Below are 17,887 nucleotides of genomic sequence, written 5' to 3' on the forward strand. Positions count from 1 at the left end.
AAGATGGCAAAAGTTCCAATGTCTCCTTACTAGTTGCTCAATTAACAAGCACTGTGTGGGACCCCTGGTTTCTAGTGAGGTCTGTGCTAAGCAATCTTCCAAATATACAGAAAACATGGTATAAAGAGTTTCACTGGGAAAGCCAGATAACAAGGTTGAAACCAAGAATAATTGAAACTTAAATTGAATAATAGGGATGTAACTTGTAACAAGAGTTTCCTTAGGTGGGAAGATCTGGGTGGGTCACAGTTGTTAGGAGTGGTCTTAGAGAAGGAGACATGATAATGGAATGTAGAGGGTTCACACAATAAATGGGGAAAAAGACAGCACAAGTGGGAAGGCAGGAGGAATCCGCCCATTTATTCAACAGCCTCATGTGTGCAAGGCTGTGCTGGGTGCTTGGGATGACAAAATAAACCTTGAACAAGTAAATTTACTGCCCTGTAGTTTAGTTTCCTCATCTGCAAGATGGAGATAGCAATAGAATTCTATTCAGGACTAAATTTATTAATGCATATAAAGCATTTAGAAGAGTACTTGGTACATAACACATACTTGATAAATATAGGCTATCATTATTGTTATTTTTTGAGGAGCTCAAAGCCCAGTGAGGGTGACAACATGTAATTATTACGAATGGTAACATGGTGTAATGATTAATATAATAGAATGTGGATGTAGCACTCTGGAAAACACAGGAGGAGAAAACTAAGAGTTGGGAGGAAGCATTTGTGAATCCTCCCCAAAGAAATCATATTAGAACTTGGACTTGAAAGGTGACCAAAGTGGTTGTTTCTCCACATAAAGAACAAAATTCCAGGGGCTTCCCTGGTGGTGCAGTGGTTGAGAATCTACCTGCCAATGCAGGGGACATGGGTTCGAGCCCTGGTCTGGGAAGATCCCACATGCCACGGAGCAGCTGGGCCCATGAGCCACAACTACTGAGCCTACGTGTCTGGAGCCTGTGCTCCACAACAAGAGAGGCCACGATAGTGAGGGGCCCGCGCACCGTGATGAAGAGTGGCCCCCACTTGCTGCAACTAGAGAAAGCCCTCGCACAGAAACGAAGACCCAACACAGCCAAAAATAAATAAATTAATTAATTAATTAAGGAAAAAAAAAAAAAAAAGAACAAAATTCCAGGCAGAGGCACAGCTTGTATAAGGGCAAGGTGGGGAGACTAAAGTGTGGCATGTGGGAAAATGCTGATCATGCTTGGAGGGACAGCCAGGATCAATCAGATCTACTGGTACATACTGTATAAACACAGCAATTGTTTACAACTAATGTCCATTCAGATAGGGTCACATCTGTTCTGATTGGCTGGTACCTATGCTGAACTGGTTGTTGTTTTGAATATCATCCCGAAAAAATGGTGTGGGAGATGTGGGAAACGTTAACACAGGCTTTGTAAACTTGGGTAAAGAATCAGGCATAAGCCCTGATGGTTAAGTTCACTACTTCCTGAGAAGCAGACATCCACTTCACGGAGACAGCTGCTACACTTTTTTGTTCTCCTTATTATCAGTGATCTTCTTGTGTAAAATTTTCAATATCATTTAATTGATAGTGGATAAGCAATTTTTACTGACAAAAAAATACAGCTGATGGCTCTAGAAGTGTCTAAGCTACGCCACATGTTATTTGAAAGTTGTGGATGTGTCTTATACACATGTGATGCAAGGGTAGGTACTAATGGAATCTCCATATAGTCCCCGCCTTTCGCAGCCCATGATGATTTGTTCTGATTGATGATGTGAGTGGAAGTGATGTGCTCACTTCTGGTCACATATTACAATAAGAGCTCGTATGTGTTCTCCACGGATTTTCTCCCTTGGCTATGCCGCCATGGAGAGGTGTGTGTCAGACACCTTTGTTGGATGTGTCAAATGAATGATAGAGAAAAATGATAGAATGTAGAAAGCTTTGTTATGCTAATAAACTGTGTTTGCAGGGTTAATCTGTTACCACAGCATAGGCTAGCATTACCCTGACTAGTGTCAGAATTGTTACCAGAAGTGGAGTGTCATACATTGTTATGGACTAAATGTTTGTGTTCCCCTCCAAAATTCACATTTTAAAACTCTACCTTCCAATGTGACAGTTTTAGGAGGTGAGACCTTTGGGATGTAATTAGGATTAGATGAGGCCATGAGGGTAGAGCCCTTATGAATGGGATTACTGCCCTTATAAACGTTATGAGAGTGTTTGTTTCCTTCTCTGCCATGTGAGGACACAGTGAGTCAGAAGTCTGCAGCTTCGAGGGGCTTCACCAAGCAGAAGTGATGGCGCTGGCACTCTAATCTTGGACTTCCATCCTCCAACACTGTAAGAAAAAAAATTCTGTTGTTTTCAAGACACCCAGTCTATAAAATTTTGTAACAGCAGCTTGGACTAAGACACACATCAAAATCCTAAAATATGTAGCTTTGGATTAGTGACTGGTGGTATGCAGTGATGAAACACGTTGGAGGCTAAAAACATGATGATCGTGTTTTGCAGGGACAAAATATTTGCTAAAACTGTCACCTGGGGAAGTTTACTTGGTACCAGATGACATGAATTCTAAGCCAGAAACTCTCGGGAAAGACACTGAAAAACAGAACCTTAGTTTGGCTGTTGCTTTTTTTGTAGCTAGATTTGACAGGGGGTCAAAGGTTTGAGAAGGGTGATTTCAGAGAGAATTGACTGGTGCATATGCAGAACTAAAAGGGAGTCAAAAGAGTACAGAAATATGGGGAAAGCTGGCTTTGAGACCCCCAAACCATAGGTACTGGGACTTAAAAGGGCTTTAAAGGCTGATTTTACCAGTAATATCTTTCAGAGCAAAGAGTTTTTTTTTTTTTTTTTTAATATGATCTCACTAGAGCCTACAGTCTCAATAAATTAAAAGCTAGATGCAAATGCTGAGAAGGTGAGAAAATAAGCATTTTAGAGTATACTGAAAAGAACTGTGTGATTACTGATACATAGAACTTACTAGAATCAAGTGAACTAGAGGCTTACTGAGCTTTCGAGAACTTTTTACTCCCAAAGAAGCTATAAATCCTGTCTAAAAACATCTGTAACTATTGAGGTTTAAAATGACTCCTCAACCAAGAAGCAAGCTGAAAAGAAGTACAGTCTTAAAGGGCAGCATATTCCCCAAGGCCCATTAAATGTCATCAAGGGATATAATGGACAAATAAGAATATCCTGGAAAGGGATCCAAGGACCTTGGAGAACAATGGGTAAGGAGTCTCCCCCCAGAGGACAGAATCCATGTCTAATCAAGTAACATTTTGCATCCCCAGGTCCTTAGAAGTCTTCCCAGGCAGAGTAGACAAATGAATGCTCTGTGTCTTCCATTGTTCCTGTTTATTGCTGTTAATCTTATTTCCCTTCCACCATTATATAATGAGGAGTGAGCAGAAAACATGTTTAGTTCATACATTTCTTGACTGAGAAGAGCCATAGTTAGACACAATTGTATAATTGTTGAGTATCATGTGGATATTCTGAATTTTGAGCAGGATTAAATGATAAGATGAAATCTTAGATCATTTCTCTTGGGGAACCATTGAGTGTTCTCTATATATGAGAGTGTACCAGGTGGAATTCCTATAGGAAACAGAAGGCACTCTCAAATTAGAATAAGTTGAGGGAGATTTATTGATGAAGAGTTCAGTTATAAAGATGTAGGTAGAGTGTAGAGGGGACATTGAGGGATGGTATAGAAACCTGGGGCTGTTGTCATCCATGGGCCCAGAAGAATGAGAGTAAATGGCTTCCAGGACCTGGAAAAAGAGCAAAAGTGAGTCATTTAGGTCAGAAAGCAAAGGTGACCTCACAGGAAGAGAATCAGGGGCATAAATACCCTGACCTCATTCTCCTCCTCCTCCTAGTTCTCCTGGGCCTTCCTCTTTAGTAATCTCAGTTGGAAGGCACTGGGCATTGAAGCCTTCTGATGTGGTCCATATATATTAGCTTCTGTGAGCAGAGAGCTAAGTTATGAAGGGGAAGAGCAGATATGGAAGGGCTGACACATGACATAAGGAATGGGAAAGAAGGAAAAAGAGGGTTATTAACTGACCAGAATGGAGAATTTAGGCATGTAATCCTACTCACACCCCCTTCCACACATTCACAACATAGCTTTCAGTGAGGAATAAACACATGATGATGCATGTTGTAGATGGGAAGAATTCCAAGTTTCAACACTGGATCAGTGATCTATGCACTCAGTAAGGGGTTGATGTGGGCCAGGACCCAAGTTCATGATTCCTTCCAAGGTATCAGACTGCTGGCCCAGGACTAGTCATTGCCTGGTTAAAAGTAAGTAGCAGGGAGTAGAGTTCATGAAGTATGACAGTGTATGAGCACCAGGTGATCACTCCACATTCTCCACTGACCACCCTGCTCACCTCTTGGTAGATTCATTGCATTAATGGTGCCAAATCTTTACTCCTCTCTATACCCATGCTTTTCACTATGTGACTTTGCAGTTCCTTTCACTAAAGAGATGGAGCCTGTTTTACCACTGCTTAAAGATAGGTTATTCTTGTGATTTGATTTAACCAATAGAAAGAGGCACAAGTGATACTATACCTGTTCCAAGCTGAGGCTCAAGAGGCCTTATGTGTCTGCTTATGCTCTTGTGCCTCTATTGCCATGAGAACATGCCCTGGTTAACCTACTGGAAGATAAGAAATATCTAAAGCAGAGCCGAGTCACTCCAGCCAAAGTCATCATACGTTAGGCAATACTGGCTGAACCCCACACATGAGAGCAATCCCTGGCAAGATCACTACAGATTAACCTGCCTGCAGTTGATTCAAGATGTGTGAACATGAATAGTTATTTTTGTACACTATTGAGGTTTTGTGGTTGTTTATTACAGTGCTACTGTGACAATAGGTAACTGATACAGTCTCTCATTCTTCTCCAGGTACATTAAATGATCACTTCATAAGGCTATTATTCTACTTTATTGACAGCTTTGACTGCATAACAGCTTTAGGTCTAACTCTCATGAATAGTCATTTTCACAATGCCTTTTTCTTTAGTCCCTATAAGAATTGTTTTAGGCCCTCATTCACACTCAGTTCCTTTAATCATGCTTTAGCCTTAATTAAAGCCAGACTCTAGAATCAAACAGTATTACATTTAAGTTCTGGCTTTGTTTTTTAACAACTATAATCTTAGGAAGATTAATTATACTTGCCAAGCTTCAAACTCCTCTTTTGTAAAATGGGAATAAACTGTTGTGAGAACTAAATGAGACATGTGAAGCTTTTAGCATAATGCCTTTGCTTTCCCTCATTGATAAGTCTTAGCCACAAGAGAAAAGGTTATATTTAGTTCTTGTTGTTATCACACTTGGAGATGAAGTACGGCATGTAAGTCACCAAACTGGATGGAAGGGATGAGATGAACCACGTTTACAACCACAATTTTTATTTCTGCCTATTGTTTGTTGCATCTTTCCCAGGGAAGAATAGTTTTATGAGGACCACTAATTTTATGAATAAAAGCAAAGGGGCCAAGACTCCTTAGTTTATGGCTAATGTTTACATATTCCCAGGAGGGCAGCATTGCAGGTTACTTTACTAAGTCAACAAAGTTTGGAGCAGGTGATTCTAGTGTTCTGCTGAAGCCAGTCTGTACCTGTTGGTGAGTCAATTGTTGAATTTTCAGGATTTTTCTTTAGCTGGATGTTCTATATACTTGCTATTAAAAATTAAATTAATAAATTCACAGTGAAATAAGTTACATTAAAAACAAAGGTAGTGAATACTCAAAACTCATCACTTCCTAGTTATTTTACCACATTTTACTACTATCTATGCTCTTGAGGTTATTTATCAATATATCAATTCCATCTGGGTGGTAGAAATATTATACAATGGTGTGGTATGATACATCTTTTCCCAACTCTGAGTTAGTGACACCACATTGATCCATTGAAACTGCCCATGGTGGCAGTATATACAGCTGAGAATCAGCAAATTCTACAGACCAGGGTTTTGTCTTGGCAAGTCAGTTGACCACCATATAACAGCACACCACTGGGTGGTCGGCTGACCTAAGCAGACATTGTTGGTTTTGCACTTGTTTAGAAGGACATTTTCCCCTGCCTACCTTTGCCATGATATGATATTAGGAAGTTGCCTATAGCTGTCATTATTCCTGCAAGGAAACGTTTTCTTCTTCACTAATATACTGATGAGTCAAACAAACTTTAGAAAAAGCCATCAGAATTAACTTCAGAATGTGGTCATTGCCATTCTTAGCTACCTCATGGTCTGGCAAGGGGAAGAGTGAGAAAAGTATAGCAAACATGAGGCAACCTTGGAAACCTGGGGCAAATATTTTCTGAGGATTCTTTCATTAATCTGATTTCTTGGCTGACTGTGGTGTGTGGAAGGAGTAGGGGCTTGAAAGGCAGGAGATAAGTGCTCCAAGCCCTGCTCAGTTGCTGCTCTCTCTGTGGCCTTATTCCTGTCACTTTCACTCTTCTGGGGCCTCAGGTGTACTCCTCCAGAAAATGAGGGCATTGTGGTAGATTATGTATGAGATCTTATTTAGCTCTCAGATTTCCTGATATTCAGGTCATACAGGGGAAATAAAAAGGAGCATCTCTGAAAGACTCTCCGTTTCCTCTCCTCCAATCTCCTTATGAATCTTTGGTGACAAGGTCCATTCTAGAGCCATGTGACCAGCTGAGTCACATCTTTCAAAGGAGGGAATTTAATGTAATGAGAAAGATTTTTCATAGGAAGATTGTGACCCGTGCCTCACGGCTTCTGATTTTGTTACAGGTTATGTGAAGAGCAAACTTCAGCCCTTCACATCCCAGGATGATTTTAAAAGAGTGCAAAAGCTGCGTGGAGGGAGATGACCAGAAAAATGGCTTTCTCCACTTTTAGAGGTTGTGGGTCTCTGGAAATACATGCCAGCAGGAGGAAGGAGGGGTGGAGATACAGAGTTGGGGCCCTGGATCCTGTTGGGTAAGCAGCTCTTTCGGAACTGGTCAATGCCGCTGTCCCCAGCTAGTCACTGGCCTCTTCCACTGCCCCACCTCCCTGCTCTGAGGCCAGCAGCCACCTCTGCCTCTACTTGGCTGGGCTGGGCTCCCACCACCGCTGAGCATAGCAGGGGACACTCATCGCCCTGAGTCAGACAAGCAGGAGGGGATGACCTATTAGACCACAGAATCCTTACCACATTCTCACTGGAGTCTGACTCAAGCCCGCAAAAGCAGGACCATCAGATTTTGTGGCCAAGATCCTCTCACCTCCTTGGTCCCCGAACCCTCTGGGTGTCCATCCACCCATCCTATGAGTGCTCCTGGTGGTGAGAAACCCCAGAGCCCTGAGAGGATTTCTGGAGAAAGAAGCAGTTTAGGGCAAATGAATTATGCTTTTAAGAACAAGCTGGCACCACACCCTCAGATGAAAATTGTTTCATACTTTGCGAACAATTCCTGACATCTCTGGGCTTTGACCGCTTGTAATTTTGTCTCCAACTAGACTGTAAGTCCCTGAGGCCTCTTTGGTTCATACTTCTTCCAGTACCAGTCACAAAGGAGCACTGGTGGGTATTTATGATTTGATAAATGTTTCCCTATGGGGCTCTGCTGTTCCAACTTGTGACGCCACAGGGATGGACATCACCTGCCTGACAATATGACGGCTCAGTCCCACACCGCAGATGAGATCTGCGCTTCTGTGAACTCACTTGACACAATGAAATGCTTCAGTGGCCAAGATAACTCTTTCTCTATCTTTACTTTCATTCTATATTTCTATCTTTCTTTTCTTTTAACATATGATTTTTTTTCAACCTTTTGCACAGTTTTGCACAAAACCCATCTAGTTCTCAAAGGCTTCATTAGCTAACCTATTGGCTTTGACATGTGGATCAATTTTGAGGGTCTCTCCTAATCTAAGACTGTTTTTTTCCCCTAAATCATTCTTGAATTTGTTTTAATAGTTCTTTTTAAACTGATTCATCAACTCAGATTTAAAAATTGTTATCAGTTAATCTTAGCAGTATTAACAGCCCCTTACCATGGATTTTAAGAGCCAATGCATTGCATTCGTAGAAGTGGAATGAAGAGAAATGAAAACACAAAAACTTGCATATAAATGTTCATGGCAGCATTATTCATGATAGCCAAAGGGTGGAAAACCCCCAGGTATCTATCAACTGACACACAGATAACTAAAATGGGGTCTATCCATACAATGGAACATTATTCAGCCATAAAAAGGAATGAGTTACTGATCCATGCTACAGCATGGGTGAACCTTGGAAATACTATACAGGCAAAGAAGCCAGACTCAAAGGACACCTATTCCATTTATATGAAGTGCCCAGATTAAACAAAGTCATAGAGACAGAAAGTAGATTAGTGGTTGCCTAGGGGTTGGAGAGAGGGGTTGAAGAGAATGAGGACTTACTATTAAGGGGTATGGAGTTTCTTTTGGGGGTGATGGAAAGGTTCTAAAATTGACCATGATGATGGTTGCCCAACTCTGTGAATATAATAAAGACTACTGAATTGTACACTTTAACGGGACAAAATGAATGGTCTATGAACTATATCTCAATAAATCTATTACAATAAAAATTAAAGAAGAGCCAGTCTACCAAACCTCTTATTTTTATTTCACAAATTATCTTTTCCATTATGTATTTATCATCAATAAAATATCTTGCTCTTGAGTAATTAAGAAAAAATATAGTAGCAATCATCTTACTAAGAAACAATAATATAATAACATCATTAACAACAATGATAACATGCTTTGTTTGAATGGAATAGCTTTTTATATGGATCAACGAGGAAGCATTATTTAGTTGAGTAGGTTGGCAACAGCTACTATTGATTGCCTTTTAAAAATTATCGGCATATGTGAAAATCAAAGTACTTTTAATGCCTCCAGGGACCTGTGTGACCTGCTTTCTGTTTCTTCTATGCATCATCTCCCCCAACTCTTCCTCCTCACTCAGTGGCCTCTGGCTTGCTCTCTCTGTACACGCCTGGCACGCTGCTCCCACCTCAGCCTCTGCTCTGGCTGTTCTCTCTGCCTGGAACTCTCCCCCCACATACATGAGTGTGGCTTCACTCTCACTAATTCAAGTTTCACCCAGAAGTCAACTTCCCACTGAGGCCTCCCCTGACCACCCTGGTGTATCCGTCAAACATACTAAATAGCTTACTTATTCATTATGTTTACATTTCCTTGTGGATCTCCTCTTTCAGAATATAAGTTCTATGAGGTCAGGGATATTTGACTGTTGTATTCTCTGATACACCCCTGGCATTTATCACAGTGCCTGGAATATAGTAGATGTTCAATTAATACCTGTTGAATGGAGGGATGGGCATAGATGCCAGTAGTCCAGTTTGAGGTATGCTGTCTGTGCTTTGTTACTTAATTTATCAATCAGTACATCTCTATCTTTATACATCCTTCTAACTTGGGATTAAATAACCATGCCAAACCCAACCAAACAAATCGGAAAACTGTCAAAATGTGTCTTTGGAAAGTAAAGAATCAGTCATTTAAAATGAAATTAATCTATAAGGAGAAATATACAATATAAAAAAAATCTGGACTACATGTTAACTATTATTCTGGTAAAAATATTTGATAGATCACTTTACTAAGTTAATATCATATATTAATTCAGTCAGCCAAACAAATATTAATTGACCATCTTCTGTGTGCTGGGCACATGGTGGCAGGAATATAATGGTGGCTCTTACGTTGCAGTGGAAGACCAGCGCAAAGCAGCTAAACAAGTACATATAATGCCAATGGGTACTGACAACTCTAAAGAGAAACCAGTAGGGTAAGGGATAAAGAATTAAAGGGGTGCTGGGTTGGTCAAAAAAGACCTGTTTGAGGTGCTGACATTTGCACAAAGACTTGAGTAAAGTAAAGAGGAGACTCATGCACATCAGAGTGCCCCAGATAGAGGGACCAGCTGATGCAAAATCCCACAACTGGAAAATGTGGGCATGTTTGAAGAAAAGCAAGGAGTGAAGAAGAAAGGTCTAGGAAATGATGTTAGACTGGTCTCCAGCAATCAAGTCATCAGGAAGCCTTGCAGACCATGGTGAGGACTCAACAGCTGTCATTTTAGGGCAAGAGAGCCTCTGCCAGGTTGAACTGACATGATCACTTCTCCATTGAGTGACATGATCTGATCTGAGAATGTAAGTAAAAGCAAAAGGATGCAGGCTATATGAAAACCAGAGAGAAATCTGGGACTAGACTCGATTTGGAAATCATCAGTGGACCACAAGGAAAAAGAGCTAAGTTGAGTCTCCTCTGCCTCGGAAAGATCAGACCTCATAGAACTTTGCCCTCATCCTGGGAGCTTCCTGTATGATGGGTAAGCTGGCACGTGTCCAGAGGAGCAAACAGGACAGTCAGGAACTGTGTTGTGGTGAGTTCCATCTCCTCAAAGGCAGGATCCAAAAATGTCATGGGATAGACTCCTGTTCAGGATGGAAAGTAAGGATGCTTTACTCGTTCCCCAAAGTTACATAAAAGAGGAGGTCTTAACTAAGTTTGCTCCTCTCCTAGATTGGGTTTCCCCAAAGCAATCCCTGTGACATCAATTCAATGGTAAATAGTTTAGGAGGAAAGCAAAAGAAATACAGATGTGGGAGAGGAAAAGTGAGACAGGGAAAGGAAGGTAGCCCATAAACAGTTTTTTACTGAATCAGATACTGCTGTGAGCAACTGGAACTTAGTTCTGCTGGGAACTGCTGGGAAATGGTGTGAAGCAAGGGAACTGGGGTATGTATACACCGATTACTATCTGACATTCATTGAAAGTTACTTCCAGTGGATGTTAATTCCCTTTCACTTCTTGCCCATCATGTGAGTGGCTAAGCTGCTGGATATGGGGGCCAGAGAAAGCTCTTAGGCAAAGAGAAAGTTGGGCTGCTGTGCCCTGAAGGAGTAGGGGTAAGGGGTATGGATACGGTTCCCTCAGAATCTGCTGCAACCACCCCTCAGGGTTATTGTTATTCATGTAGGCTGCATATGTGCTCCCTGGGGTTTTGCAATCAGCCTCTCATCCCTTCTGGCCTCTCCAATCCCAGATTCTGTGACACGGACAGCACAGGAGGAGGATGTGCTCCTCAGAGTCTAATCCTGCAGACAATTCCTTTGGTGGAATTCACAGTCTCTGCAGAGCACATAGTATTAATGGCCATGAGAACTTAAGGCAAGCCCATCACAGATCAGTGATAACACCCTAAGACTGTCTTTGAAGAACTGGATCATAGGAAAGCAAGACTTTTATAGTTCAAAGTTAGGTTATATTTTGTTTGTGACTATATCTGTGAGAAGAAGCTTATGAAGCCAGTGGCATCTTTCCTGGATACCAGGAGCCAACATTTTTCTCTATTTCTGTTCCCATTAAATACTATGTCTAGGGCACATGTGTTCTAAGTGATTTAACAAAAGGCGCTCTCTCATTGGCAGGCAATGCAAATATAAGATTAGCTTAAAGCATTTTCCTTTTGAGCTGAAATTTTGATTTGAGGCCAGCATTATCTGGGAGAAGATTATGTATGACTGAGTTTTAGTTAGATGCTGAAATGAAATGAGTGTGTGTGTGTATGTGTGCGTGTGTGTGTGCACATGCGCAGGAGCCCAAAGTGGGCTCACACACTTGCATGGAAATGGTGACCCGGTTCTAACTCTAGTGGGACAAGCAAGGCTGTTGTAAGGCAGGAATGACTTCATCAGGAACTCAGGAAATCCTCACTCAAACTTCCAAATATACAAATAGATTCCTTTTATTCTGCTGTGAATCAAAATGATGCCACGTCCTGTAATGAAGGATGTTGTTGACCAGGTTGAATGGGAGCCAGCCGTGCCTTGCCTTTGTTTCTATGACCGTTGTTCCAAAGTTCAGCATCTTAAGGCTGGGAGTCACCTTATTTGGCAAACACTCAGGAATTCTGTTTCCAGATTTATTTGGGGGTGACAGAATTTTCATTTAATTTTTACCCCAGGGTAGGAGACATGTTAATTGCTTGAGGCCAGATGCACAAATATTTATGTACTCTAGGCAGGCTACTGTGCAGCCACATGAAAATAGAGAGTAATAGCTTAAAAAAAATTCCTACCATAGTGAAGCTACACTGTCATTGAGCCAAGGACTTTTTTTTTTTAAGTTGTCATCTGCAAATATATGTGGGAGTGGGTCAAAAGATAATGTTAGCTTATTTTTTCTTTCTTGCAGAAAACCATAGGCAACCATTAGTCTTTCTAAATATTAACTTCTCAAACCAACCAGGTAACTTGCTCCTGGGGATGGTAGGGTGAAACGGTCTGTTGACCAGGCACATGGGGATGAAGGGTAGTTGTAGCACCTTGAAGGCGGTGATATAAACACTTCTGAAATCAACAAGTGGACTCCCTAGGAGACACAAATGTCTGAGTCCCCTCAACCCAGCTGCACAGGGCCCATGAGGGATATCCTCCTTTGGATTTCAGAAGAGGGCACGCTGCCCAATTTTCCCAGCTGCAGGAAAGAAGAAATCACCCTAAATACTGAGTTAATGCATGAACTTGCAGTGTCTTCTGTCCCGCCTTCTGGTCCACCCCCATCAAATTATCTTTGTTTTAGGCCATGACTCATGACCCATCCCCACCCCTCAGTCAGCTGTGACTCATAGCAGAAGCCAGATAAACTGAGCGTGGAACAGCAGGGTGGGAGAGCTGCCGTGCTTTTCCTTTTCTTGCCTAATGAGAAAAGTTAGGTCAAATGGTCAGGTGGTAGGAATCTTCTTTGAGAGATTTGTTTTGTCTTTGTGTGTTTAATTTAGGGAAATTCCTTCATTGGATGGGGGATCTGGCTAGGTGTTCCCTTTTAAGGTAACTCAGTGATACTGTGTTTCAAGCTTTGACCATTGGTAATCATCTACCTTCGACTGATTGTGCAAATGGCCCTAATTTTTTTTTTTTTTTTTTTACTGCTCCCAGCATCCTTGCCCTTGGTAATGGGAATTTAAAGCTACTTCCATTAAAGGGTGGAGTCTCTTTTACCCACTTCTTGAATTTGGGTTTGGACATGTGACTTACTTGGTCCAATAGAAAGCTGCAGAAGTGATAATGTGCCAGTTTAGGATCTAGGCCTCAAGAGCCCAAAGAGTCGTTTCTTTTACTCCACTGCTTTTCTGTGCTAACAAGCCCAGGGTAACCTGCTGGAAGATGATCATCATATGCAGCAGAGCCAAGTCATTTAGGCCAAGGCTATCCTAGACCAGACAGATCCTAGGCCACCTGCCAGTTGGCTACAGACAAACGAGTGAGCCCAGCTGAAATGAGACAACTATGGCCCAGGTTAACAGAACTGCTCACCTTACCTGTAGCTTCATGAGAAAAACAAAAACAAAAAACAAAATTGCTGTATTAAGCCACTAAGATTTGTGGTAGTTTGTTACTTTGGCAGTAGATAACTGAAATGCTACCCTTGTGTGTTTTAACTCTATGAACTGACATTTTTAGATTAAAAGAACTCATGCCCTATGTATTTCAGGAGACCATACTTCTGAATCTTGAGTCCTCTCAGTGATCAAAATATTGTTGCTAAAGGCCCTCCAAAGTTGGAGAAAGTTAAGCTCTTAAAGCATGTCATATGAATTTATTAAGAAGAAAATTTACCTCTATTCTTCTGTGCATAGGTTATCAAACCAAGATGCAGTAAGTGCCAGACCCATTGTATTACTTTGCTAAAGCTGCAAAATACAAAGTATCACAGCCTGGGTGGCTTAAACAGCAGAAAGTCATATTCTCACAATTCTGGAGGCTGAAAATGCAAGACCAAGGTGTCAGCAGGGTTGATTTCTTCCGAGACCCCTCCCCTTAGTCCTCACGTAGTCTTCCCTGTGTATCTGTGTCCCGATCCTCTTCTTATAAAGACCAGTCATAATGGATCAGGGCCTACCTGAGTGACCTCATTTTAACTTCATTACCTCTTTAAAGACCATATCTCCAAATGCAGTCCCATTCTGAGATCCTGGGGATAAGGACTTCTACAGATGAAGTTGGAGGGACACAATTCATTTAGAAGACTCATGTATGTGCTGCCTGTTGTTCAATTCCTAAAACACAGCTCTGATTATATGACTACCTTGCTCAAAATCTTTCTATGGTTCTAAATTGTATATAAGGATGGAATAAAGATTCATTGTTCCCCACACTGACCTCTCCAATTCCTCCATTATCTATTTTTTTGGCTGCTCCACATGGCCTGCAGGATCTTAGTTCCTCGACCAGGGATCAAACCCAGGCCCTCGGCAGTGAGAGTGCCGAGTCCTAACCACTGGACCTCCAGGGAATTCCCAATTCTTCCATTATCTTAATCCAATATCCATACATGATTATTTGCTATCTTTATTTCTAATTATTCAAATCACCATGACTGACACATATTTGCCCCTTTAGTCTACTTTCAGTTCCCTAAACACACACACACACACACACACACACACACAGAGTTCTATCTCTGTAAATCTTATTCAGCTCTCCCCTATGTCTGGGATGGTTTTGCCCACAGCCTTGCTTGTCAAAATTCTTTCAAATCCTATAACCTCCAGAAATTCTTCCAGTTTCATACTCCAATCAGATTGGATCTCTTCCAAGAAATCTGGCGTCACATGACACCTCTACTATTGTACCTTTTACAATCTTTCTAGGTTATGACTATGTTGGTTGTGGTGTGAGCTGCAGTTATAGCTTAGTCACTCTTGCATTTCTTACAGTGGCCACTATGGTGCATTTCATATTGTAGGTACTTGGGATAGAAACTACCATGGTCACCATTTTCCATGTTACCCTCTCCTTCTTGGGCACACAGCCTCCCTTGCAGCTAAAGTGGGGACATGTGACTGAATTTTTGCCGGTTGGATGTATGCAGAAGTAATGTACAAGTCCCTATGTGTGGATATGCCAGTGAACTTCTTGTTTACTCTCAGAGGTATCTCCTGCCCTTCTCATCTTCCACTGTATATTACAGGACTCATTTTCCCAAGCTGCCTTGCCTTTTGGACTCTTGATAGGTTCAGCCAATGGAAGAAACCAGCTGAAAATTGAAGTTTGGGAGGGAGGGAAAGGGAAGCCGGGATACGTCTCTCTCTCTTTGCTTCCTATGGTGTCTCTGTTATCAGCCACATCTCCTCCATGGCTCCAGGTCCACTGGACACGAGTCTAGCATGGATCTTGCTTCTGTTGGATATTCTAGGTCCTGGACTCTGGGAAATATCCCAGCTCTCAGGTGATAGTTTCCTGATGTTCCTCTGTTTGGTGGCCTTTCTGTCCCTTGTGTGGCATCTGTAAAACAGGAACCATAATGCCTGCCTCCTAGAACTATTATGAAAGCAAATAAGCTAATATACGCAGAATTCATAACTATGGAACTAGCGCCTGATGGAAACCAAATCCTGAGTCTCCCCCACATCACCTAGACATGTATCCTTCTTGAGTCCTCTCCTCCTCAGTCTCTAAAACTCTGCCTGGTCATGTTTTCTTTCCTACCTTCAGGCCACTTGTAGGTCTGTCTTGCTGCTTCTGTGTCCTCCCTTCAGCCCTTACTCTGTAGAGACCTCCCATGATTTACTTCACTACATCTCTTTTTTCCACTCCATTTTGAGAGAGTACCCTCACCTTCCTGGTTTCCATGCTAAACTTTCTTCAAGGAGGACACTCCCATGTGCATCCATATCTGTCATCTCCCTCTCGAGTTTCCATCCCGTTTCTCCAATTGCCTCCTGGGCCCTCCTTGTTGGCCACCCAGTGCTATTCATGGAAGAAGTGTCAGGTGGGGAAAGGAGAGGTCTAGTCTCCAACCCACCACTGATGCATTTAATAACTAATTTTGGGGGGACTTAGATGCTCCTTTAAGAGAGGGCTTTGGGGACAGCTGGTTTCTAACTAATACTCCTTCTAACTCTATTGCTTTGGTTTTGCATCAAAACTTAATTAATCATCTCCATTTCCCACTCTTCAATGACTTTTACTCCCAACTTCCTTATATCTGTCAGTATTATGTCATTAAGGCTCAAAATGCTAGAAGTCAGATATGAATCAATTACTCTCCTTCTCCACTTTGGCAGTTGAGGAGTTAAGAACTCCACTATTAAGTCCAATTACTTGAGTTCAATTCTTGACTTCAGCACTTATTTATTATGTTACATGGATATCTTTCTTTCTCTAGAACACAGTTTTTCACCTGCACAAAAAAAGAGGAAATGAGGAAAACACTCAATGCAGTAGTACTTGGCCTATAGGAAGCACTCAAATAAATGTTTATCATTATTCTTCCATCCATTCATCCAATAAACATTTGTTTGGCAGTGCAGTTACTTCCCTCTTGAAATTTATTTTTACTTATTTTATCTCCTGAAAGTTGATTTTTTCTTTTGAAAGAGGCCTAATTTCTCTTAAGTTACAAAACAGCTTGCACAGTAAAAAGCTACACAAAATATATAAGGAATTTACACTTTTAGGAATAAAGTATGCAGGTAGGGTGACCATACATCCAATTTTCCAAAGATGGTCCCAGATCATACCTATCATTCTATCTTAATTATAAATAGCATCCCATTTCTGTCAAAAGTGGCCCGAGTTTGGATGATAAACTGTGGTCCCCTATGTATACGTGAATTGTTTGGGTCTTGAGCTCTATCACCACAAAGTGCTCCTAGAATAAAGCTCCCATATTTAAATGACATTGGGTAAAGAGTATTTAAAAATAAATACAATTCTTATCTACTGTGATTTTTCACTCAGTGGCATTTATGTAATATGATTCACTTTATGTTTGAGGCTGAACCTTTAATACATTTTATCCTATGTGTTTCAATAATAAAGTAGAATCCATCTGATTAGTAGTTTAAAATAATTTTCTAGTTGAAACTCATACAACTGCATTAAAAATAAATACGTAATATTTGCTTTTCTGAATTGGAGATTATGTACATGTAGGTTCTTTCTCACAAAATATGCTATCCTTAATTTTTGTATAAAGATTAATTATATCTCAAAAGGAAGAAATGAAAGCTTCGTATCAGAAGAGAAGTTCTTTATAGTTTTTAACTTCCAAGAACCACTGTACAGGGAGATCAGCTCAGTGCTTTGTGACCACCTAGAGGGGTGGGATAGGGAGGATGGGAGGGAGACGCAAGAGGGAGGAGATATAGGGATATATGTATATGTATAGCTGATTCACTTTGTTATAAAGCAGACACTAACACACCATTGTAAAGCAATTATGCTCCAATAAAGATGTTAAAAATAATAAATAAATAAATAAATAAATAGATAAATAGATAAAACACACCCAACACACCTGAAAAAAACAAAAAAAAAGAACCACTGTAAATAAAGTCATCCTCAGTAGAGGCTGTAATGTTTTCTCTGTTATTGTTTTTGCTTGTGTTTGTATACCTTAACACCCTATCCAATTAGTATGTCTGGAGGAATTCATTCCAGGTCAAATGTGGAACAAAACTTCCAACTCACTTCTATTCACAGCTGGGGCAGCCCTTGAAATTGCCAAGGGAAATTCTGGGGACTCCAGGGTCATACTGGAGAGTGACATCAGTCCATTTCCTCGGACTCCCTTGCTCAGAGTCTTTAACTAAATAACATATTGGAAGTTTAAATGAGGTGTCCTGCATTCCATGTGATTTGAGGGACTCAAATATTTTTAATTCAGTAAAAAAATTCAATTTAATTCAAAACAACAAACATTTTCCCCCAAGTCTTATGCAATATTCCACAGAGATCATAAATACGATTGAAATGTGAATTTGTTCATACAAAACAGCAACTTCCCTCAACCCCCCCTCAAAATGTGCAAAACCATG

Source organism: Balaenoptera ricei, chromosome 15 (assembly GCF_028023285.1).
Source record: "Balaenoptera ricei isolate mBalRic1 chromosome 15, mBalRic1.hap2, whole genome shotgun sequence".
Taxonomy (NCBI): Eukaryota; Metazoa; Chordata; class Mammalia; order Artiodactyla; family Balaenopteridae; genus Balaenoptera; species Balaenoptera ricei.